At 36.9% G+C, this 25,519-nt stretch overlaps 1 protein-coding gene across 1 annotated transcript in view; it reads left to right on the top strand.

The window, feature by feature from the left end:
* Positions 1-25,519, top strand: part of NELL2 (neural EGFL like 2) — a gene marked incomplete at its 3' end in the record, with an annotated part of 320,606 nt that overhangs the window by 46,668 nt on the left and 248,419 nt on the right. The gene's annotated exons all lie outside the window — the stretch shown is intronic.

Here is a 25,519-nt window from a genome sequence, read left to right as displayed (position 1 = left end):
GGCAGAAGCTTCTGGGCTTCTCTCATCAGAGACGAGGCCACCTTGGACTTTGCAAATCTTTACTAACCACTCAAGGGCAAACAGAAGCAAATATATATGGAGAACAAAATATAGCAAGAGGACGTGGGGAGCGGGTTCCTAGTCACCCTCTCTCTGCTTACCCTCAGGCTTTACGGCAGCATCACGTAGTTGATAGTGACAGAGACAGGACCCAAACCCACTTCTTCTGATTCTTAAGTCCAGTGTTTTTACAATTCCACTGTGATATCTCCTAACCTCCTGTCACCCTGACAGACCTTGTGTTATGGTTCATGTTGTTCTTTTTCCCCATGATTGTTGCTGAAGTTATCTTTCTTCCCCTGGTCTCAATCTCACCCATCTCTTGGTCTCATCATTACCTTTGTCACTTATTTATTTATTCTCTGCTTTCTTTCACACAAAAAAAATTTAAGGTGGCTTATAGAGATATCTGCGGGGCAACAAGATGCAAATAAAATGAATTATGTAAACCAGGGCAAAGAAAAAATGGAAACCTAGCTGGGTGATTAAGACCACGCAACCATTCTTGGTTCCGAGACCAGACTCATATTTCCCCAATGGCCTTCTATGGGCAGATGTAGTATCTTTAGAGGAACAAGTTCAGAGGGCTTCCTGTCGCTGGTGACATCACGCCACAATGCACTTTGGAAAAAGCACATCTGCAGGGATGCCAGTGATATGTGTCTCCGAGTGGAGGTCTTTGAAATGGGACTTGGTCGTGTGTATGCAAATCCTGTACAACCAAGTTTTCCTGCTTAACACGCCAGCAGTTCCTGCTGTATGAAACTCCGATAAAAGACCATGTCCTGCCGAAACCAGTTTGGCTCAGTGGATAGAGCGTCGGCCTTCGGACTCAAGGGTCCCAGGTTCGATTCCGGTCAAGGGCATGTACCTTGGTTGCGGGCACATCCCCAGTAGGGGGTGTGCAAGAGGCAGCTGATCGATGTTTCTCTCTCATCGATGTTTCTAACTCTCTATCCCTCTCTCTTCCTCTCTGTAAAAAATCAATAATATATATATATATATATATATATAAAAGACCATGTCCTTCAAGAAATAATGCCATGTAAATTGCTTTCCTCAATTTGGCTTTTGAGAATAATATCGAATTCAAGTTGGACTGCTGTGATAAGTATCCAAATGGTAGGTGTTTTTTGGTGAGAGTTAAGTTGGAAAATGAGAGTTAATGTTGAAAAATGCCTGGTAAAATGAATGTTGATCTGTCATCCTCTGACTGGCAGGGGTTAGAGGCAGGCCCAGCTCCCCACAGGTTCTTCCTGGCTCCTGGGAGAGCTCTTCTGCGCGTGGCAGGAGGCTCATTCCTAGCTCTTTTTGGGAGGTGGGTGAGTGAGGTCATGGCGCTTCATCGGCGCATGTGTTTTGCTTGCTTGGTAGGAAGCACAAGAACAAGAACTGGAGTTGTTCCTCTGTGAATCAGGCTCGGTGAGGTAGACCACAGCGTGCCTGCTGGAGAACACTGAAGAAACATTCATATTATTAGCAGAGTTGGTGTGCACCCGTTTCTCTGCTCTTCATGTCAGTCTCTGGCTCCAATCTTATCTCCATTCGGGCTGATTCGCGGCCTGCTCTGGAGCCAAATGAAGTAGTGGGGAGGCAGTAAGGAATAGACCCTGGGCAGTGCCTGCTCCAGCACTGGCAGAGTTGGAGAAAGTGATATCATTCAGCAGGAGTATAAATGCCGGGCACAGTGGCCAGTCTGCTCACCATCTGCATGTCACCCGCCTCCTTTCTCTCTGCTCCATTCAGATCTCCATGGAGCTTTCACTGACCTTTCAGCTGAATGAATTTCTCCCTCCATTAGCCTCCAGTGCAGTTTTAAAAATTGAGCCACTCCTTTTGGCATTCTAACATGTAACCCCTTCTATGGTTATTTAATGTTTCACACATATACATATGTATTAATTGTATATGAGACCTTAGAATATCATTCACTGTTTTGATCACAATGGTAACAAATATTTACTGAGGATTAAAAATTATAATTAAAAAAATTTGTAATACATTTCAGGCTTCAAAATTTAAAAGGCACAACAAAGACAGAGGCTACCCCACCCCTATCCCTGACTACTTAGTTTTTATGGGGCGGGGGGCGGGGGCGGTGGGAGATACCATTATCAGTAAAGATATTTTGAAAACAAGAAAAGCATAAAGAAGAAGTCAACCAATCAGAGGTGTGCTGGAGAAGGCTCATACTGGCATATGAGTTGCAACTTTGTAAGCCAGTTGATATTCCTGTGGTAGGTTGAAATAAACCAGGTGCGATTACTTAAACTTTGGAAATCAACAAATGCTACAATGCAGGCCTTTTTTTTCTTTCTTTTTTTTGAAACTGCATTTTTATTGAGAAATACTTTTTAAATAAGTACCTTTAAAATATTTCTCTTGGATCTTTCCCACACAAATGGATAAATGGACCAATATCTTAGACTTACTTCTCTAGAGCACGGAGAGCCAGCTGTTGCTCTGTTACCAGCACCACTGCCCCTAGTCCGGGAATCTGAGATAACCACCATAACAACACTTTGAGATGCAGCTTTCTAATCCTTTTCAAGGTGTACTTGGGAGTTTGTGTACAATTTTACATAGTTGGCAACAAGTTTTGATTAGATTTGAAAGTTTTTTTCCATGATTGCACATTAAACTTATAAACTCCATTTTTACTGTGCTGTCATGCACAGTTAGATGCTAAATAAATATTTGGTGGATGAAGAAATGAGTGAAATATCAAGAGATGATCATAATGCCTGACCATTGGGGCTCAATGGTTGAGCGTCAACCTATGAACCTGGAGGTCCGGTTTGATACCTGGATAGGGCACATGCCCGGGTTGCAGGCTCAGTCCCCACTGTGGGGTGTGCAGGAGGCAGCCAATCAATGATTCTCTCTCATCATTGATGTTTCTGTCTCTCTCCCTCTCTGAAATAAATAAAAATATATTTAAAAAAAAAGAGAGAGAAAAAGACCATCATGACTACACCAGGAATCGTAAATGACCTCACTAAGTTTTCACCAGGCTAGGGCAAAGGTTCTGGGGAATGTTCAGGTTGCTATATTGATGGAGGACACCTAATCTATCCTGAAATGTCATTAGCTCTAGCGTGAGGATTTCACTAACTGGTAGCTACTACCTTGAAACGGCTACAAGTCAAGTTCTCAGACTAATGAGCTATATAGCAACATCTCAAGCACTGTGTTAAAGCTGGAAACCTAATCACACAACTTCGTTGGTTTGGACATGTGAGACTCATGGGCACACTCTGGATTCTAGGGTATCTGAAGTGAGCTAACAGCAAGACAAAGAGTAGGAAAGGCAGACATCACAGCATCTCGGAATTGAAAGAGGGCGTAAGTCAAACTTGGCACTGAAATACAGTTTCGAACAGTGACATTGTGACGAAACTACTGGGAACCTCATCAGCAGTGTCCTGGTGTTCTGTGAGCAGTCGCATTTGGCTTTCCAACCTGAGTTGCTGGTTTCAAATGGAGCTTTTCAAGTAGGGGCTAATATTAAAAATTAGACCACAAACTTCATGTGAGCACAGCACAAAAGCTTGTAGGCTCCTCGGCCATTTCTGTGCATATTTAGCCAACATCAGTCTTATGTTAAAACAATAGATACTAATACCAGGTATATGGCACTTTATGTCTGAAAGAATTAAGACATTCAGGCAGATCAAGAGAGCATCATTATAACTTTTCTGACCTTTGTGTTTTGAAAGGGAAAAAATAAAAAGTAAAGAAATAATTCTAAGATATTGGTTCACTTACCCATTTATACAGGAAATACAGAAAGAGAGATATATGAAAGCAGTAATGGCTCATTGAAAAGCAAAATATATTTTTAAGTAAAAGTGAATGAGAAAATTTCCCTAAATTTTAAAAGGACCCTGTTCTCTTCCATGCTTTATAAAACTGTAGTTTCTTCAGGATAAATAAAATCCTTTTGTTATCCCTTGGTGTAGATTGGTATAGTCATCTGGATTGTGTTCTGTAGTTTATAATACTTCTCCCTTATTTACAATAGTTTTGGGATTTAGGTATATAAATTAGTTCTCATGGAGTTATTATTAGGAATTTTCCTGATAGCCACATATTATTTATGCTTCTAACTTTGAATGCTTTGCAAATTGCATATATGGACATAATTTGTGGCAATGACTTTGCAAGTAAATGTAAAACTACCTTTAATTTGCCATCATCGTCTATATTAATAAAGTTGAGGTGAAATAAATGAGATTTTTCTACTTTCTTAGTATTAATTATTATACATTCGGGATGAGTAAGAATATTTATATATGAGGCCGATAAAACGTATCTTTGTATTTGTGAGTGCTTGTCATATATTAAGCCATTTCTCTTTCTATGACATTACTAAGTAAAAACTTGCTGGCAGTATTTGCTTGGTTTAATGGTTCTGAGCTAACATGATCACTGTTTATTGTGAACAAAATTAACAGACTGACATAACAGCTACTATGCTCTTTACTTTTTGATTGTACTTAATAAATAACATTAAAGAGAATTGGGTTTATGAGTTAACATTTCAAACCTCACGTTCTATGTAATTAAAAAAAAGTTAATTATATTTGATTCACTTAAAGTGTGTTTTTATATCATTATTTATCTTTAAAGAATTATAGCTTTAATGTGTATTCTAATGCCTCCATTATTATTAGGGAAGTTGCAATATATATTCTAATGTGGTTAAGCATAATATATCATTACCCAGAAGACATGGTAAGTTCATCAAAGAAACTGAATTAAAGTTAAGACTCAGAAAGCAGATGTGATTTCTCATATTTCTTATATATACCAAATTTGTGTATAGATGGAGTGATGGAAGGAAGTACTTTAATATTATAGAGGTTATTTCATGGAACACACATATTTTTTGTTGTTGTTAATTCTCACCTGAAGATATTTTTCCTTTGATTTTTAGAGCAAGTGGAAGAGAGGGAAAGAGGGAGGAAAGGAGAGAGGAGAGAAGGGAGAGGAGAGGTGAGGAGAGGAAAGGAGAGAGAGAGAGAGAGAGAGAGAGAGAGAGAGAGAGAGAGAGAGAGAGAAAGAGAGAGAAACATGGATGTGGGAGAGACACATCAATTGGTTGCCTCCCACACCCCAACCAGGGCCAGGGATTGAACCTGCAGCCCAGGTACATGCCCTTGACTGGGAATCAAACTCATGACCCTTTTTTTAAAAATATGTTTTTATTGATTTTTAGAGAAAGAGGAAGGGAGAGGGATAGAGAGATAGAAACATCGATGAGAAAGAAACATCATCAATCGGCTGCCTCCTGCGCGTACCCTCATTGGGGATTGAGCCTGCAACCCAGGCATGTGTCCTGACAGGGAATCGAACCCACCACCTCTTGGTTCCTGATTCCGATGCTCAGCCACTGAACCATGACGGCTGGGCCAAACTCATGACCTTTTGATGTGTGGGCCTATGCTCTAAAGCAACACTGGCCAGGGCGCACATCTCCCTTTTTTGCTGGAGAAGCAAGGTATTCTTTTCTATCCTATCAGTATTCCACTCTTTCTGCAGGGCCAAGGAATGAATCAGTTGGCTGCTGCAGTAGCAACCATGGACTAACCAACTTATATTCACTCCCATGATACATTTTGGGTATTTACCTGCTTAGGCAATGATGCAGAGGACTAGGGGTATTTCTAGGCCTCCATCCTATTTTGACCATGCCCAGTTATCAGGCCCCCAATATTGTAGGCCATGATAAGACCCTCTGCCGCATCCATTCTGGAGCTCCTTTGCATCTACTTTCTTCACTCCAGATGATAGAATGCCAGTACCTTGGCTGTTGTGTAGGCAATTGTTACTGAGGCTCAAGCTCCCGTATTTTAGGAAATCAACCTGCTCGAGTATTTTCATGATCCCATTTCTGGGTTGCTGTTTTATTACTTTTCATGTGGTAGTAAAAATTAATTACTCATTAGAAATAATCGGCTCACGTAGATACTAATGATCAGTTTGCAATTTTTAAAGGTTCTTTTCTGAGATTAAAAAGATATATATTTATTTATCGTTGACAGTATTACAGATGTTCCCCATCCCCCCCATCCCCCCCATCCTCCTCCAACCAATCTCCACCCCAGGCCTTTATCACACTGTTGTCTGTGTTCATGGGCTATACATATATGTATATATGTTCTTTGGCTAATCTCTTCCTGTCCCCCCAACCCCCTCCCCTCTGAGATCTGTCAGTCTATTCTAGGCATCCATGTCACTGGAACTATTTTGTTCATCAGTTTATTTTGTTCATTAGATTCTACATATAAGTGAGATTATGTGATATTTCACTTATCATAATATTCCCCAGGTCCATCCAGGCTATCTCAAAGGGTAAGAGATCCTTCTTTTTTTACAGCTGCATAGTATTCCATTGTGTAAATGTACCAATATTTTCCTAAGTACTATTTCTTCACTTTGAAATGGAAAGATTGAGAGATTTTCTTTGAGATGTTCTTATGACTTTATTATGTCCCCTTTTACCAATTTTGAAGATGCTGGTATTTCTAAATCTTAGGGCATGGAGACTTTCTCTGATTGCCTTTAAGTCCTAAGCTTATCATCACTAAATGATTTAATACCTAATCCCATATACAGAACCTATACATGAATGAAGATTATTTTTAGTTTTTAGCCTAGAATTCTTTTTTTAAAGAAAGACCAAACCTATAAAATGAATTGTTACAATATAAGTACTTTTTGCAATATCAGTACTTTTGGCAGGGATATTTAGTTTTTGTTCTTTTCCCCCCTCATAAATGAAGCCTTGTAATTAAACATGACACTGTTAGAGGTTCTACTTTCCTAAGAACATTTTTCCTTAAGAGGATTTTTGTATTCTGAATGTTAGGGAAGGGAAAAAAGGCTATTTTTAAAGCATAAATACAGGTTCTCTTTAGTAGCTAGTATGATGTGCTTGCTAAAAACAGAGCCTAAACTTCTCTAATGTTTTAAAAAACTGACATTTCTATCTTTATAAGAAACTTTAAGAGGAGGTAGTGTTTTGGCAAAGAAACAAATTAATTAATATTTTTTATTATTTGTCAATATGGTGACTGTGAAATTTATTTGAAAATCTTTTTTAAAAGAGAAGATATTTTTGTGCATTTGTTCATTTACTCAGAAAACATTTAAATCCTTCAGAATTGAGACACACATGGAAGTTAGAAAACAATTGCATTATAGTTGTAGAGTGTGGTCTGCTTATGGTCTTTAACCAACTGTCTTGTCATAGCACTGATAATGCAATCAATCTATAAGTGATGGTTGGGTACATACTACAGTATATTCCCTTTCTTGGAGGTGGGTAGCTTTGCCTGATGCATTGGACACAGAAGGGGTTGTGGCCAAATGGGTTGAGTTGGGTTTAATTCAAACTACTAGTTCCTTGGATGATAACTCTGGGAAAGTCCATTTCCCTTTTTGAACCCAAATTTCTCAAAGAAGACTATTAATACTCAATTTTGGGGGTTGTTTTGAGGTTGATGTAATATTTTCTGTCTCTTCTCACTCCTTGCTGTGTTTTTTAAAGTAACATATCCAGTGCTTCTAATCATGTAGTTAATCCATATTCACTGTACAAAATTTGAAAACTATGGAAATATAAAAGAAAAAACAAAATCATAATCATTTTACCAGAATAACCACTGTTAACATGTTATTTGTTTCTAATCTTTTTAGATCGCATAAAATTGGAGATTATGACATCATTTTAAATAGATATATTACATTTATTTTCTAAGATTATTAAAATATATATTTCTAAAATGTGCATTGGTTTTATGATATTTATCATATTGATATTCTGTAATTTATTTTATAACCTTCTATTTTTGGACATTTTGGTTATTTCTCATTTTTCAGAATTATAATTAATGCAGCAACAATGTGCCCGGCATGAAGTATGTGCTTGTTCTCTGATAGTTTCCTTAGGAAAAATTCCAGGAAATGCAATTTGTTGGGTAACTGGTTATAATATTTTTTTTCTGCATTAAAAAAATACACATTGTCGAATTAGCCTCAAGAAAATGTTTACTACTGTAAAGTTCTACACACTAAGTATGCAGATGTGAGTTTTACTGTACCTTTGTTAAAAATGAGCATTATCTCATTAAATTTTTTTTCCCACTTTGACTTGGCAAATAGTATGTTGCATTTCTGTGATTGCTAGTTAGATTGAGCTTTTAAAAATAACTTTGCTGTCCTATACATTCTTTTTATAGACATTATTTTTTTATTACTAGTATTTTATTAATAGTGTATGAGTTCTTCCTATAATGGTTAACAGCCTCTTATGTGTCATAATTTTTAAACTTTGCGTAATTATTTTTTTTCTGTTTGATTTGATGCCCATTAATTTTATATTTTGTAGTTTTTATACTCTTGAGCTAAAATAATTTTACTTATACTTATAATATTATTCCATTATCTCATTCAGTCCTCACAACAAACCTATGAGATAGCAACTAATATTATCCCCATTTCAGAGATGAGATAATTCAGGCAGAGGTTAAACAACTTGACTAAGTTCTCATACTTATTAAGTAACAGTCAGGCTTTTCACCCAAACATTGACTCTAATGTTCTGTCCTTAATTGTTTATGTTTGTTAGCTAATTATTCCAACTAATTTATTCCTTGAAGATTGTTTAAAAATGGCTCTTCCTAGTTTGTTACTAGGTAGTCTTCCTTTTTTAGATATATTTTTTCCCGTTTTTTTTTTTTAATTTAACTCTTGAACTCATCTAAAATTTATTTTAGTGTAAGAAATGAGGATCTAGCCCTAACTGGTTTGGCTCAGTGGATAGAGCATCGGCTTGTGGACTGAAAGGTCCCAGGTTCGATTCCTGTCAAGGGCATGTACCTTGGTTGTGGGCACATCCCCAGTAGGAGGTGTGCAGGAGGCAGCTGATTGATGTTTCTAACTCTCTATCTCTCTCCCTTCCTCTCTGTAAAAAATCAATAAAATATATTTAAAAAAAAAAGAAATAAGGATCTACACATTTTTCTCAAACAAGTAATTATTTCAACTTCATTTATTTAACTCTTCTCCCTCCCTTCAACTAAAAGTCCTCTCTTTAGCATAAATGGGATCTTCTATTTATGTTAAAAATTATTTATAGTTTCTCTCTCTTCTGTTTCATCAATCAGTCTGTTTATTTTGGTACTAGTAATATACTTCAGTTTTTTTCATATTATAAATATAGCTTTTCATTTTCTTATTGATTTAAGTGAGCACCATTTATTAATGATATTAACTCCGTCTCATCTATATTTTTCTTTGCATTAAAGTCTTTATGGTGATTTTTGATGTACTAAATCCTTTATTGATATGCAGTCAAAGCAATAATTTATATCTCTAAAGGCTGGGATTATGTTAATGGGTTAGTGAAGAAAGAATATGTTACTTTCTCCTCCCAAAAAGAATATAGAGAAACCAATTAGAAAATGTAAGGAAAACAAAGAAAATTAAAAATATCCTATATGAGAAATGTATCATCTAAAACAAAATTTAGCATGATTTTGGGCAGTTTTTGGGAAGTAGGCAAAAATAATCATCTGTCTGTGACCTGCAGCAATACCGCACTCCTCTAATGCTGTAGTTTTATAAGACTTGCTATTGATAGTTGAGGTCTCTGTTCTTCCTGTTCACAATTTTTTGCTATGTTTGAAACTTCATTCTTTGGTATATATTTTAGAAATAATTTGGTAAGTTCTATGGGAAAAAAATCTCATTGGTATTTGTATTGGAATTACATCATATTTATAGGTTGATATATGATACAATAACATTTTTATGATATTCAGTTTTGTTATGATGTGACTTATCTCTCCATTTTCTTTCATGTCTTTTTATTTTATTTATTTATTTTTTTGTCTTCTGTATAATTGTCTCCATAAAGGGCATACATACATTTTGTTAGATTTATTCCTAGCAAGGTTATAGGTTGTGCTGTCATTCAGGTGGGATACTTATTCTTCTTTTATACTTTCAAATTTGTAAAGGACTTTTAAGTTACTATATTACCAGAAAAACGGATTCTGTTTTGTATAAAAGGTAACAGTCCCATAGCATTGCTTTCTCTTTTGTCTTTTGGAGAAAGTTAGACTCTTTGGATGCAATTCAACATCATAAAAAAAATTTTAGAGTGCCATCGAAGTTCACTTAATTCTCTTTTCTTAATCTGCCATTTGTTGATATGCACTGACATTTCTGTGATCTTTTCCAAGATGAATGTTGAGGGGTTATTGTAATATATTTAATTCTTTGGTATTAAAACTCTTCTTTTAGTCTTCTGATGTCAATGTGAAACTTCCCTAATGCTCTTTAGGCCTTTGATCAATCACTTAAAATCATTTTGCAAAGGACTAATTTAAAAATTGTAATGATCTACCTACAGTGTATTATCAAGTGACAGAAAGTAAAATTCGGCTTGTTTGTAACTTGTCTTATTTCCTTTAGTTACTGTGAAGGATGTCTTTTTAGAAAGCCATGCAAAATATTATTTTGATGTTCTATGACAGTGGAGTTAATGTTATCTCAATTACTTAAGAAATTTTATTTTCTTTGTTCTTATATATACTTGAATTCCATTAATCTTAGGGAGGAGTCATATATTTTTGTGGTTGAAAATGTATATTGATGTGCTTTTTAACAGCTGGATAAAAGTCATTCATATTTTGCCTTTTGTTTTCAGTGATTTTATCCTTTGAGTCTTTTGAAAGAAGGAGATGATGGGCATGCTGTCATATTTCCTTTGTACTTTCCCCTTTGTTTATTTAAAACTCTAGGTGTAGTAAAATTATGTTTGATTAGTCTTGAGGATGCTGAATGCTCCACAGAAAACATGAATTCCTGAATATTTCAGCTTAAATTCATTTAATTTAGCCAGTAAAAATGCCCTGAAAAGCACCAAACTGAAGTAAGCTATATTTTGGATGAACTACATCAGAACAATTTGATTTTGCAAATGATAAATTTAAACTACACACTTGGAAGCAATAAGCATTATATTTAAATACTTTTGCTAATATGACATGTGAAAAAGTGGCTATCATTTCTAAAATTTATTGTTCTTTGAATATTAGTGAATTTGTACATTTTTCATATATTTGTTACTAAGTTGTTTGTGTCCTGTTTGATAAATGCATTCTAAATATTATTTTCCTTTCTTATATTGGGGGTCTTGTCATTTTTCTTGCTTATTTGTAAGAATTCTTTATATGTTAAAAATGTCAACTTGTATGGAATAGTCACAGGGACGTAAAGTACCACATAGGGGATATGATATAGTAGAAGCCCGGTGCATGAAATTCGTGCATGGGGGGTGGGGTCCCTTAGCGTGACCTGCACCCTCTCCAATCTGGGAGCCCTCAGGGGATGTCCTACTGACGGCTTAGGCCTGCGGGGAGGTACCTCTGCAGGAGGCGACCTGGCTGATCAGGGGAAGGCACCACCCCCATCACCCCGCTGCTGCTGCCACTTCCAGCCACCGCAGCTGCCAAGGTGTTTCCATCAACATGGACACCAATCCCTTCACCACAAAAAAATGTCAACTTTCTTTAGGCATTTCCAAGATGTCTCTTTCATAGGATATGAAATTTGTTTCTTTCTTTCTTTTTTTTTTATCTTCACCTGAGGATATGTTTCCATTGATTTTTAGAGAGCGTAGAAGAGAGAGGGAAAGACAGAGAGAAACATCAGTGTGAGAGGGATACTTCGATTGGTTGCCTCCTGCATGAGCCCTGACATTGGGAGGAACTGACATTGGTTGTAGGGAGGAACCTACAACCTAGTTACATGCCCTTGACCAGAATTGAACCCTGTGGCCAGCAGGCAGAGGCTCTATCCACTGAGGCAAACTGGCTAGGGCAGGATATGACATTTCTTAGCCCCTCCAGCAGCAGACCTTCGTTTTTTCCTCCAGGAATGAGGTGGAAAAACCCTAGATCACCTTCTTGGATTCTTATTACCCAAGTTACCAAGAATACTGTGAGTGGCATACAGGAAGCTTAGCCAATGAGTGGTCAGAAAAGGTGTTTCCTCTGCAGCTCATGTGCAGAGGTGGGACTGATAGCACACCGCCGCGGCTGGCAGGCCCTGTTCTCTGCGGGCCTGCACCATCTGTGGCTTGCCTCACCGCGCATGCAGTCCCCTCTTGCCCACCTGTCTGTGCATGCAGCCTCCTCCTCAGCAGTTGTGACATTACGGCGTCCTGGACAATTTGCATATTACCTCTTTATACACATACACACACACACACACACACACACACACACACACACACACACACACACATATATATATATATATTTGGTGTTAGATGGGTACTAGATTTATTGGGGTGATCACTTAGTAACTTATATAATGGCTAATCACTGAGTTGTATACATTAAATTATTATAATATTGTATGTCAGCTGCAATTGAAAAAATTTTTTAAAAAGAATGTCAACTCACTGTCAGTCATATATGTAGGAGATTTCCTGGGTTAATGTTTGCTTTTAATTTTAATTTTTTGAAATACTTTTAACTTATATTATAATAACAGTACAAAGAACTCTTACATTTCCTCTTACCAGATTTTTCTGATTGGTAATATTTTTAGCTCACTTGCTCTCTCTTATTCTGATATGCCTTTTACTGATAATATTTCCTACGTCACCTTTAAATAGTCAAAACAAAGATACTCTTTATATAGCCAACATACAACCTTCCAATCAAGAAATCAATATTGACATCACAACATGATCTAATCTTCAGACACCATTAAATTGCACCTACTATCTAAATAAATGATGTCTCTATTTTTTCCTTCTTGGTCCAGGATTCTATCCTATCCATGAACACATTCCATTTGGTCATCATATCTCATATCTCCTTTAATCTGGAGCAGTTCCAGTCTTTCCTTGTCTTTGGTATCCCTTGTGGTCTTAGAAGTCAGGCATTTTATTCTGTAGGATCACCCTTCACCTGGTCCATAGGATGTTTTCTCATCACTCAGGCCATGCATTCTTGTTAGGAATACCACCGAAATGATGATTCTTCTCAGTATCACATCTGTAGGCACACTGTGTCAATCTCTTTTACTGCTGGTGGTGTTAACCTTGATCACCTGGTCACATTGATGACCTTCTAGGTTCTCCACTTGAATAGAATCTTTAATTTGGATTAGTATTTTTAGGGAAATATTCCCATATTCTGTTCCTCATTAGACTATCGCCCACTTTTCTTAACATTTTTGACTGTGCCCACCTGTATCAGATCCAGTTGTTTTTTTTAGGGACACAAATAAAATGATAAATTTAGAAATTGATACTCATTTTCACTCTTACATTTACTTTCTAGTATTATAAAAACTGATATTATATGTCATGTACAAATATTCTTAAAAACAGTAACTCAAACTTTTAAAAGTGCATGTCAGCATTTAGTATGTTGACCATTATATTTTTCTTTAATGAAAATTATTAGACTGAATGGAAGTCAAAGAAAACATCTTATTTCTATAAATGTGATTTGCCTAGCTTTTCCACTTTTCTCTTGATAGCTTTATATACAGTATTGGATTCATTGAACTAAAATACCTTTATGAAAATAAGATTTGATTGTATATAATATTATATTTGAGGCATTATTGCTGAAGGGGTTTTACATTAAGTCTGCTATGATGTCCTATTTATGGTTTTTCAAAATTTTCATTTTATCTAGTTATTGGATTTTCATTTTTTACATTTCTAACAGGTTAAAAATACATGTTTAACTTCACTTAAAAAAAAACTCATTGTTTTCCATCAGCCAGTAACTGAAATATGTATGTAACAAAGTCATTCCAGTCTCCAACTTGTCAGAATTCAAGACCTATTGCAAGAATTTTGTTCAATCACCTTAAGAAAAATAGTGCTTATTTAGCTCTCCATTTCTAAGTCGCTTCCATAATGTAGAGTAATATGAACTATTAAATATAAAAACCTGTATGAATATGTCTGGTGATGTAAAATGAAGATTTGGCAGAAATACAGGAATTATATGTGAAAGAGGAAGACCTACATTTATTGCAGATTATTATCCTGGGGAGGATTATTCAGGAAAATAGTAAAAAACGAGGAAATAGGAAGCTGTGTGAGTGTCTGGACTTTGCCTCTTTTCCCCAGTGTCCTCTGTGCCTAGTACAGTCCTTGCCTTATACATGGCCAATAGATATTGCTGAATGACTGAATAAGAAGTGCAGAGCATCTGCTGATATCTGGTTTCATGGTAGCTGGATGATTTCTTAGGTGCACTGAAATATTTTCTTTGCATTATAAGCATGAGGCACACTTTATTAGGTCCCTACCCTCTGTCAGGCAGTCCTCTAAACACCTAAACATGGGTTAGTCTCCTTAAGTGCTCACCACAATCTTGAGGCAGCTATCATTGTTATCCCTAGTTTACAGATAAGGAAAGGGGGCCCTGAGAGGTTAAGTCTCATGTCCAAGGTTACCACAAGTGACAGAATCCACATTTGAACCAGGCTGTATGGCGCCAGAGCCCATTCTCCTAACCACTACCTTGACAACTTTTCTCTTTGCTTGTTTTATTTTATATGTCTTTATGTATGTATATACTTTTATTGAGGTATAATTGCCATATAACATTGTATTAGTTTCAGGTGTACAATATAATGATTTGATATTTATAGACACTGCGATATGATCACAATAAGTCTAGTTACTATTGGTCACTATACATAGTTACAAAAATAATTTTCTTTTCTTGTGATGATGACTTTTAAGATCTACCCCTCTGGAAACTTTCAAATTTGCAATACAGTATTATTAACTATAATCACTATGAGAATTATACTTTATAGCCTCATTTTATAGCTGTATGTTTTTACCTTTGACACCTCCCCTTCACTCATTTTACCTTTCCCTAAACAATTCCCCCAGCAACCACCAATCTGTTCTCTCTCTCTCTCTGAAGTTGGTGGTTTTTTTGTGTTTTTTGTTGTTGTTTTGTTTTTTAGTTTCCACATATAAGTTAGATCATATTGTATTCATCTTTCTTTGTCTGGCTTATTTTAGTTAGCATAATGCCCTCAAGATCCATCCATGGCAAGATTTTATTCCTTTTTTTTTATGGCTGAAGAGTATTCCATATATATATATATATATATATATATATATATATATATATATATATATATATATGTTTTATATTCTTTATTATGTATTTATTCATCGATGGACACTTAAGTTGTTTCCATGTCTTGGCTATTGTAAATAGAGCTGCAATGAACATGGGAATCACATGTCTTTTTAAATAGTTCTTTTTTTTTTTTTTTAAAAACTGATAGTTTTTCATTAGCCAGTGGCTGAAATATCCATACAAAATCAATAGCCAGAATTGCAATTGCAATTGCTGGATCATATGGTGATTCTATTTTTAATTGCTGGGGAAACCACCATACTGTATTCCATAGTGGCTGCACAGTTTACATTCCCACCAGTAGTGTGCTATCTGCTTGTTTTAGAGCAGCACATGCCTTCCTACTTCTTCTAAAATCCAAGAACTTTATTGACAAGGTTAGCACAAGTGTTTCCTACTGCTTTTGAAGACAACAATCATGTGTGTGTGTATGTGTGTATATATATATATATATATATATATATATATATATATATATGCACATAAATAAATACACACACATACACACATACATATTCCTATTGGGCTTTTTTGTTATATAAAAGTCTTTATTCAGAAGTTTTCTTCCTTACAATTTACTTTATTTCAATAACATCACCATAACATATCGAAAAGTTGATAGCAGTATAAATAAAGCCGATATGGTCTGCATGATTGGGAAAATATTTTGTCTTTTTATTTTTCTAATTGCCTCTTCATAAATCATTTATGCTAATATTTAATAATAGCTCAAATTCAGGATCAGGTTGTTTTCATTTCCTCCAGTTGTGGTGTCTGGTCCCCTTTTCAATTGTGAGCTCAAAGTAATAGGTTCACTAAGAGCAAAATGTCGCCTCAGTGGGTGACCCATGGATCCTATTGCCTCCTTCTTTGACTCTTATTTATGCTGAACAATAGAGAAGACATGGTGACCCATGAAGCATATCAGAGAACAGATGCTGCAGCGCTGACAGCTTCCTCTCCCCTGTGACTAATTCCTTTCTTTCAAGTACAACCTGCCTGGAACTCCTAGCTGTCGTACATGCATCGGTGCATTCCCTTTATTGTCTCCCCATAGTTTCAGAATGTGTTACATAGAAAGCTGCTGCAAGTTCCTTCACAGCCCATTTTATCAGCCTAAAGAATTCCTATTGATTTTGAGGACCTTAGGATATAGCAAATTGTTAGCTCAAGAGGGATATTTAAAACCAGATAAAATGCTGCATGGAATAATGGGGCATCCTGGGTCTCTGGCGTCAGTCACTCCAGATGGATGGATCTTTAAAAGTATCTTGAACCATTTTTAGGTGAAGGTGAAGATGAAAAGTTACTATCTTGAGAATATCATTTTCTTCCCAAAATATTGTTTGTTCTTTGAAATAGTGCAATTGCATGCACACTTTAATACATGTGAGAAACCACCTGAGTATCTGGAAATTGAAGAGAGCATTGGTATATTCTCTTGGGAATACACACACACAAACACACACACATACACACACCTCAATTTATTCAAAAGTTTTTATAACATCCTCCAATTATTTTCAGTATTTATGGAATCTGTATTGATATGCCCCCTTTTCATTCTTGATATTGGTCTTTTCTGCATCTTTTTTCCCCTGATTAGTCCTACTAGGATCTTGTCAATTTTATTAGTCATATGAAAGAGCACTTTTAAGCCATATTTAAAAAAAATACTGATTGCTTTGTCATTGGTTTATTCCTATATATTTATTTTTCCCTCCATGTAATTTTTTTACATTTACTTGTGTTCCCTTCTCCACAGTCCTGAGATGAATGCTTAAATCACTGATGCTCATTCCTTTTTAAAAATAATTATACTTTCTTGGCTATCCATTTCCCTCACCACAGTATTATATGAATCACATTTTATGCTTTATTCTTTTAACTTATAATTCAGCTTGAAATATTTTCTAATTTTATTTTTATTTTTTTTGACCCATGGGTTATTTAAAAGTTTATTGCTTAATTTGAAAACATATGAGGATTCTCTCATCTTTTTATTACTGATTTCTAACTTAATTCTGCTTGTAGGTATGACAATGTAGTGGACATCAGAATACCCGCTCTATTGAGAGAAATTTAAAGAAATAATTTCAGAAATAGAACACATGTATTGTACAAGTATAATATTCAGGTTTATTTGAACAATGGAGCCATGGGAGCAAAGGAGAAATACAAGTGTGCCATAAATTTCTAGCATTGCTTTGTAGATGTTTATGGATTTGTTTATATTCTTGAAGCTATAGGAAGAAATAAACTTGACCAATACTGCAAAATAAAAAAAAAAGAAAGAAAAAAATTAAAATGAGGAAACATAAGCTATCACAGTAAGAATATGGCAAATATATCCATGATCCTTCCAGAAGATTTGGTTTTCCTGTGAAAAGACAAATACGCTTACATTGGATTGTAAAGATATGATCCAAGTTTTAATGACTTACAGGGGTCACACTAAAAAAAGAATTTAAATAAAGGAACAAGAGTAAATAAGTGAAGCAAGTTAAAATAAAAAGAAAGTTGGGATAGTAATATTATTATCAGACAACTGATTCAAGATAAAATATAATAATAGGGTTATTGACAACAATTTTAATACTTATTAAAAGCAATATGGGACCAAAATATAAATAAAAAAGGATTAAGATATAAAGATAAATATGGCAAACTGTAATTGTAGTGGGAGATTAGTAAAACTGCATTAGAATTTGACTGATCTAATAGACAATAATATAATTATAAGAAAAAGATAAAATGATCAATATGATTTAATACCTATATATAGAAATGTAGAGATTAAATGTATTAAATAATACTAATACACAATCTCATGCTAATAATTCATAAATTTGGATGTAATGAATGATTTTCCATGAAAACACAAATTAGAACACCTGCTCAAGAATGCTAAAGAAAATCTAATTACTGGTAATAATAGAGGGATTAGAAAATTTTGTCGAAGAATTAGATTTTTTCATCCTTTTACCCTGAGGCCACCAGACTCTGACTTTATTATTTTTTTAATGTAACTTTTTCAGACATTCAGGGAACAGATAATACTTTGGCTATGTAATTTGTTTCAGAGCGTGGAAAAGAGAAGGAAAGCTTCTCAGTTCAGGTGATCTTAATCCTGACTCCAAAATTTAAGGATGGAACACACGCACGCACACACTCTCTCTCCCTCTCTCTCTCTCTCTCTCTCTCACACACACACACTATAATACAATCTCATGTATGAATAGAGATGCTCACATTATTAAAATAGTAGCAAACGAACTCCAGAAATATATTAAAAATACCAGGACCAACTGAGGCCTCTTTTATGAATTATATGAATATAAATGTTCTAAACCAAATATTTGCCGTTGTTAAAATTGTCTAATAGTAAGCCTGCAAGAATAACTGAAAAGCTATGTTATAATTAATATGAGGCTTCACTGAGATGGGTGGGTATAGAAACATATGTGTGTGTTTGTGTGTGTGTGTGCGCATGTGTGTATGCTTATGCATATATTTTGTGGAAAACAGTGATACCCATTATTGATGAAATGTGTTGGTAAATGAGTCATCTGTGAATACTGTTGCTATATAATGATTGCAGTGATCAATGTGGCTATGAGATTTCCAACATTTCCATATAACCTACCACCTGGTGATTCTACCACCTTTTCACTGTCCCTCACCCTCTTATATGTACTCACTTTGGTCTATTTCACTTTAAATTGCAGTTCATCTTTAGAATATCTCTACTGTAGAGATGGTCACCTCCTCTGTCCTATTTTATTTTAGTACTTGCTCTGCAAAACCAAAACCCTGTTGACTCCATCTCTCTACCTCAGTTACACTCTTGAAGCTGAACTTGGTTATAGAACACAGAACTATGCTGACTGATCTTACTCTACATGCATGATCACTCATCTTAAATGTGCCCTTAATGCTGCCCTATTTCCCTAGTCCATTCACTCACTCATTCTGCTAGATGACTCTTTTATACCTCTCCTCTTTCCTTAGATGTGGAACACCTCCTCCCTCATCCATGCTTAGCATATAACTTTGTTTCCTAAAAGCAATTGGAAGAGAGCTTCCACAAACTATTCCCACCACTCATATAAACCCACCTGCACCTTTGCCGTTAAATTTTCTCTTCAACCGCTCCTTTAGTTAGGTTTGGCATCCATGACCTAATGAACACAGTCAAGTTGATCATATTGGAACTCAATTCAAAACCCCCACATGGCTTTCTACCTACAGTAGCCAAAGTCATCTTGTTAATGATCTGCCTCCTTGGATTTTTTCTGGTATATTTTTGACCCAATTGCCTACTATTCTGCCCCTTACTCATTCTCTAGCTACACAAGCTTCAGTGATAGTCCTTGATCTTGCCAGCAGGCCTCTGCCTCAGAGTCATTGCTCTCCTTCAGGGTGTCACTAGATGTCACTTTTTCAATGAGACTTCCCCTGAATCCTTTTTAAAATATCACCCTCCATTTCCCTTATCCTCCTTACTTTAATTTTCTTCATAGATTTTATCACCATGTAACCTATTAATATACTATATTTTACTGTCTTACTTTATATTTTAATATAAATTCAATGAGGGCTGGTATTTTATATCTTTGGTTTACTTTTCCATTCCCAGTACCTGGAACAAAGTCTAGAAAGAAGTAGGCATTCAAAAAAAAAAAAAAAAAAACCACACAAAACAAACACACACACACACACACTCAAAAACCTGTTAAATGAATAAATGAATGACTATAACAAGTTCCTTTAAAATGTGTATGCCATTTGAACCAGTAATTTTATTTCTAATAATTTATTCCAAGAAGATAACTGCTCCGGCACACACACAAAAAAACATGTATTGAAGCATTTTTATTAATAATGCAAAACTGGAAATAGTAATAGGAAGTTGGACATTAAAAACATTGTGGTATAGGTATACTGTAGAATACCATGCATCCATTATAGGGATGTGGCTTTACTTTTATTGATATGGAAAGACACTTGCAGTGTATGGTTAAGTTACATAGATTGCAAAATGTCAATATTGATCAACTCTTGACAGCAGGATCATTAGTGATCTTAATTTCCTTGTGCTTTTATGTATTTTCTTTTTTTCTAATTATAACCTATTTATATTAGAAAAGCCTATATAATAAAGAGTTAATATGCAAATTGACCATCACACCCTCACACAAGATGGCCGCCCCCCTGTGGTCACAATATAGCTGCCACAAGATGGCTGGCAGGGGAGGGCAGTTGTGGGCAAACAGGCCAGCAGAGGAGGGCAGTTGGGGGGTGATTGGTCTGGCAGGGGAGGACAGTTAGGGGCAACCAGGCTTGCAGGGAAGGGCAGTTAGGGACGACCAGGCTGGCAGGAGAGGGCAGTTCGGGGGTGGGAACCAGGCTGGCAGGGGAGGGCAGTTGGGGGGGACCAGGCCAGCAGGGGAAGGCAGTTGGGGGCAACCAGGCCTGCAGGGGATGGCAGTTGGGGGGGGGGGCAGGCCTGCAGGGGAGGGCAGTTCGGGGAGATTAGGCCAGCAGGGGAGCAGTTAGGCGTCAGTCAAGCTGACAGGTGAGTGATTAGGGGGTGATCAGGCTGGCAGGCAGAAGCAGTTAGTGGCAATCAGGCAGGCAAGCAGGCAAGCGGTTGGGAGCCAGCAGTCCTGGATTGTGAGAGGGATGTTCGACTGACGGTTTAGGCCCAATCCCTGTGGGCAGTTGGACATCCCCCGAGGGGTCCCAGATTGGAGAGTTTGCAGGCTGGGCTGAGGGACACCCGTCCCCCCCAGTGCATGAAATTTGTGCACCGGGCCCCCCTCTCTCTCTCTGTCTCTCTCTCTCTGTCTCTCTGTCTCTCTGTCTCTCTCTCTCTCTCTCTGTCTCTCTCTCTCTCTCTCTCTCTCTCTCTCTCTCTCTATATATATATATATATATATATATATATATATATATATATATCAAGTTGTCAAATTTTTCACAAGTAGCCATAAGCCTTCACTCTTTCTGCTTATTTTTCCCATAAGGTAGAAATACTTAGCTTAGAGTCCATCAATGGATTTCATGGAATCTGTGAACCTGTTGTAAAATTTGTAAGCCACATTTTCTACACACTTTCATGTGTGCATTTTCAGATTATTAAAGTAGTCCATATATGTCAGTAGGTCTTCCTCAACCTACACAAGTGTGCTCTTTTTCATAATTTTGGCTCCTACCTATATTATTTATGTAGAAGCTTTGTTATTCTCACTGATATAGCTACATTCCTCTTCTTGCAGCATGACTTCTATAATAGTGTTATAATTAGTTTTGAAGTAGCTCAATTAATTTTCACAATAATGTGTTTATTACTGGACATCTCTAAGCTTCAATGTTATTTGGCCTTCTTTGTTGTTATATTCTCAGTGCTCATATTAAGTATTTGCTGGAATAAATGAAATACTAAATCATAGATTTAAAAAACCCTCCTCTCTTTATGCTCTAGTATAAGGAAGTTTTTTGTTTTATAAAAATGAAATGGCCTCAGCAAGTCATGAGTTGTTAGTCACTGGATGTATTCAAATAAACTGGATGACCATTTGATGGGAATATAATAGATGCGATTCAAGCATTGATATTTGGGTAGATTCTCATTAGACTACTTTATGTTTGAGATTCATGTTTGTTTCAGTTAAAATCCATCTTGAAAATTTGCTGATGTTTACATAGCATGAATAGATAGATATATCACAGGAAGTCTAAATCATGATCATGACGTGTATGGAGTGCTTACTCTTTTCAGGAACTGTGCAACGTAATCATCCACATCATTTGTTTCATTGAATTCTTACAATCTATACTAATAAAAGGGTAATATGCTAATTAGATCCGGAGACCTTCCGGACGTCCTTCCAGACAAAGCCATGGTGGCGGGGTCAAGGCAGAGGTGGTTAGGGAAGGACATGGAAGGAAGGGCAGTTGGGGGCAAGCAGGCCAGCAGGGGGGGCAGTTGGAGGAAGCAGGCTGGCAGGAGGGGCAGTTGGGGACAAGCAGGCTGGCAAGGGGTGTAGAAGGGTTGCAGGCAGAGTGGTTAGGGGTGATCAGGCAGGCAGGCAGGTGAGTGGTTAGGAGCCAGCATTCCCGGATTGCAAGAGGGAGGTCCAACTGCTCCCGAGGGGTCCCAGATTGGAGAGGGTGCAGGCCGGGCTGAGGGACACCCTTCCCCCTGCACGAATTTCGTGCACTGGGCCACTAGTGATTATATAAGGATACAACTCTTATTTCTATTTGATAGGGGAGGAAACTGCGGCTTGGGGGAGATTTTTAACTTTCCCGGTTAGTAAACTGTGGAGAGAGGATTAAGGTTCTGAGGTCTTTTAAATTGCTGCATTATAGTGCCCTGCTGATGACAAAATATCATTAAAAATAAAATTATTTAACAGAAACAGAATCAATATGGTTCTAATGAGGGATGCCAAAAAACACATTTTTCTCCCAATTCTCCCATCTCCCCCAACATCTGAGGGAATCCTTGGAAGTAGCAAGGTAAACAGTGTCACATTTTCTGTGACAAATGAACAAATCCACTAACAATAATTTTGGCTCTACCACTGGACTTCACTTTTCCCATTTCATTGGTTATGCTAGGACCCCCATAATACTAATTGTCTCACTTAAAAGGGTTTTCAAAATGCTTGTTATTCACAGAATTGGCTATCAGAGGCTGGGCTTTATAAATGATGCCTATTTGGGATTATTGAAATACTAAGAATAGTTACTGTTTATTGAGTTCTTACTATGTTTCAGATACCCTGCTTTATATGGATTATCACAATGAGTTCTCATTTGACAGATGAGGAAAATGAGACAGTGAGAGGTTGGGTCATTGGTAGTGAGTGGCTGATCTGGGTTTTTAGTTCCAAAGCTCGTGCATATAACTCCTTTGCAATTGTGCCATCCACGAACTACACTAAAGCTATACAGTATTTGACACTTGAAGTGCATGTGGCTTTTTTCAGGTGACTAATTTACAACTGGCTTATAACTTAATGCACTGAGATGATCTGATCTTTTTTTCTATTTAGGTTTCAGTTAAGGCGGCAGAAAAATTCTCATCTCATATTATGAGCAACCTTTTTGTCAGATGAGAGGTGACCTTATTTTTATCCTTTGATCTTGAGTTACAAAGGAGATTGTTAAAATGAATGATGCCCTGCCACTGCTGCCTACTTCTCTGAAGTCTAATCTTAAATTAGTTTGTACTTCTGTCAATGCAAAAGATATGTGAGTAACAAGGCCATAAATTATTATAAAGGGGGAACTTTATTTCTGATTTTAGTTGCCCCCCAAAATTATGAATAACCAATCAGGGAGACACGATATGTACAAGTGTGACAAATTATATTCTTGGGATTTAAAATCTGACTTTTAAGGGAGTACATGCTCATTAAAAATTAAAGGGAAAATAAAGGACAATACAAAGAAGGTTAAAAAAAATCACTCATACTTCCATCACTCAAACAATCACTTTTTAAAATGTTGATGCATTTTATTCGAATTGAATATTTTTCCCATGATCAAAGGGTAATATATCAGTTGGGGTTCTCAGTTGTAAAGTGACTTTGGAGGTGGTGGATGGGAGGGCAGCGGACAGAGCTGATGGGAGCCTGAGGCACCAGAATTTGGGACAAGCAATAACTAGAGGCTCCCTGGTGGGCCAACAAGCAGGAGGCAGGATGCAGAGTGACCTTAAAGGCACTGACTGGATGCTGCTGCCCCTGCACAATGCAGGTTCTTTTCCTCTCTTCCCAGTTGAGCTCCATTATGCTTCTGAGTCTTGAGAAAAGTGTCTGTTTGCTGGGGTGTGTCATGGGCCTGCCCCTCCCTGGCTGTGCCCTGGGAGGAAGGAGGATTTGAACTCTTTGCTTTTTGAAATGAGAAAGACAGCTCATGTGCTGTCTTTATCGAGTGTTTTGTTTGTGCACAGTAATGTTCCAAGTGCTTTCTTAAATGAACTCTTGCAGATCCTCACAGAAATCCTTTGAGGCAAGTACCATTGACATCTTCATATTATAGCTGAGTAAACAAATGAGGTACAGAGAGGAGAAGTGGCTTGCCACTGCTATGAGGGGTGCAGGGATGTGAACCCTCAGGCTTTAGGGCCTGGGTGTGTACCCACTCTGTTCTGCTGGGCCTGTGGGCAGTCAGGGGAGGGGAAGCAGGTTTGCCTCCCACTGAGACGGCACCAGCGGGGGACAGTGGAGTTCCAGAAAAGAATATGGCTGTTACTAGAACAGTGATTCATTAAAATAGGCCCAGTGTTCATTACAGATTCTTTTAACTTATAATTATGCAATAGTCATATTTTCCTGTGATTTAATGTCTTCATACAAGTTTATACATCTTCTAGTGACTGGTTTTGAAGATATGGATCAACTTCTTTTCAACCTGTTTTTCTTATTTTAATGAGAGCTAACTTTAATTATACTAACCATGTGCTAGACAGTTTTAAGTGTTTTACATCATTGTTTATGTTTGTCTTTATTAAATGTTTTTGTGTATTATACATTTTTTGGACACCCTGTATATCTATTTCATTTTTAAAAAAACTGAGTGAATGAGTGCTAATGACTATTGGTCAACTATTTAACGTTTGAAAGGTTAGTTTAGTGCCTCAAATTCAGGAATTCAATATAGGTACCATTTCTAATAATAGAGGAGAACAGCAACAATAGGGTTTATGCCTCAGTGGATTAAGAACTGACAAGTATATAGCAATGGGCCACTGTGTTTGCTGATTTTATTTTTTTTAAATGAAAACACCTCTCTAACATTATAGAATTTACTAATTGAATTAATTAAATAATGAATACTTATTATCAAACAATAATATAGAAAGGATTCTGTTCTTGATTACTTGGTTTATTTTGAATCTTAAAATAGAATTGTACTATATACATTACGTTAAAAATCTATATATATAAAAGCCTAAGCGACCCTTGCGACCGGTTGCCTGGAACCACCAGAATGACCAGATCAACCGGAACGACCGTTTGCTATGACGTGCACTAACCACCAGGGGGCAGATGTTCAATGCAGGAGCTGCCCCCTGGTGGTCAGTGTGCTCCTGCAGTGCTACCGAGTAGCAGTAGGTGCAGTGGGGCCTGGATGAGTGGGAGCCGTGGGGCACCTGGCCCCGGCACAGGCTCCTCCCCAGCCGCCTGCCACTTCAGCCCTGCTACATCCCTCGGTGGATATTGGACTGC

This window comes from Cnephaeus nilssonii (genome assembly GCF_951640355.1).
Source record: "Cnephaeus nilssonii genome assembly, chromosome: 6".
In the NCBI taxonomy this organism is placed as follows: Eukaryota; Metazoa; Chordata; class Mammalia; order Chiroptera; family Vespertilionidae; genus Cnephaeus; species Cnephaeus nilssonii.
The sequence above is the reverse complement of the archived record's forward strand: the minus strand, read 5'-3'. Positions and strand labels throughout refer to the sequence as shown.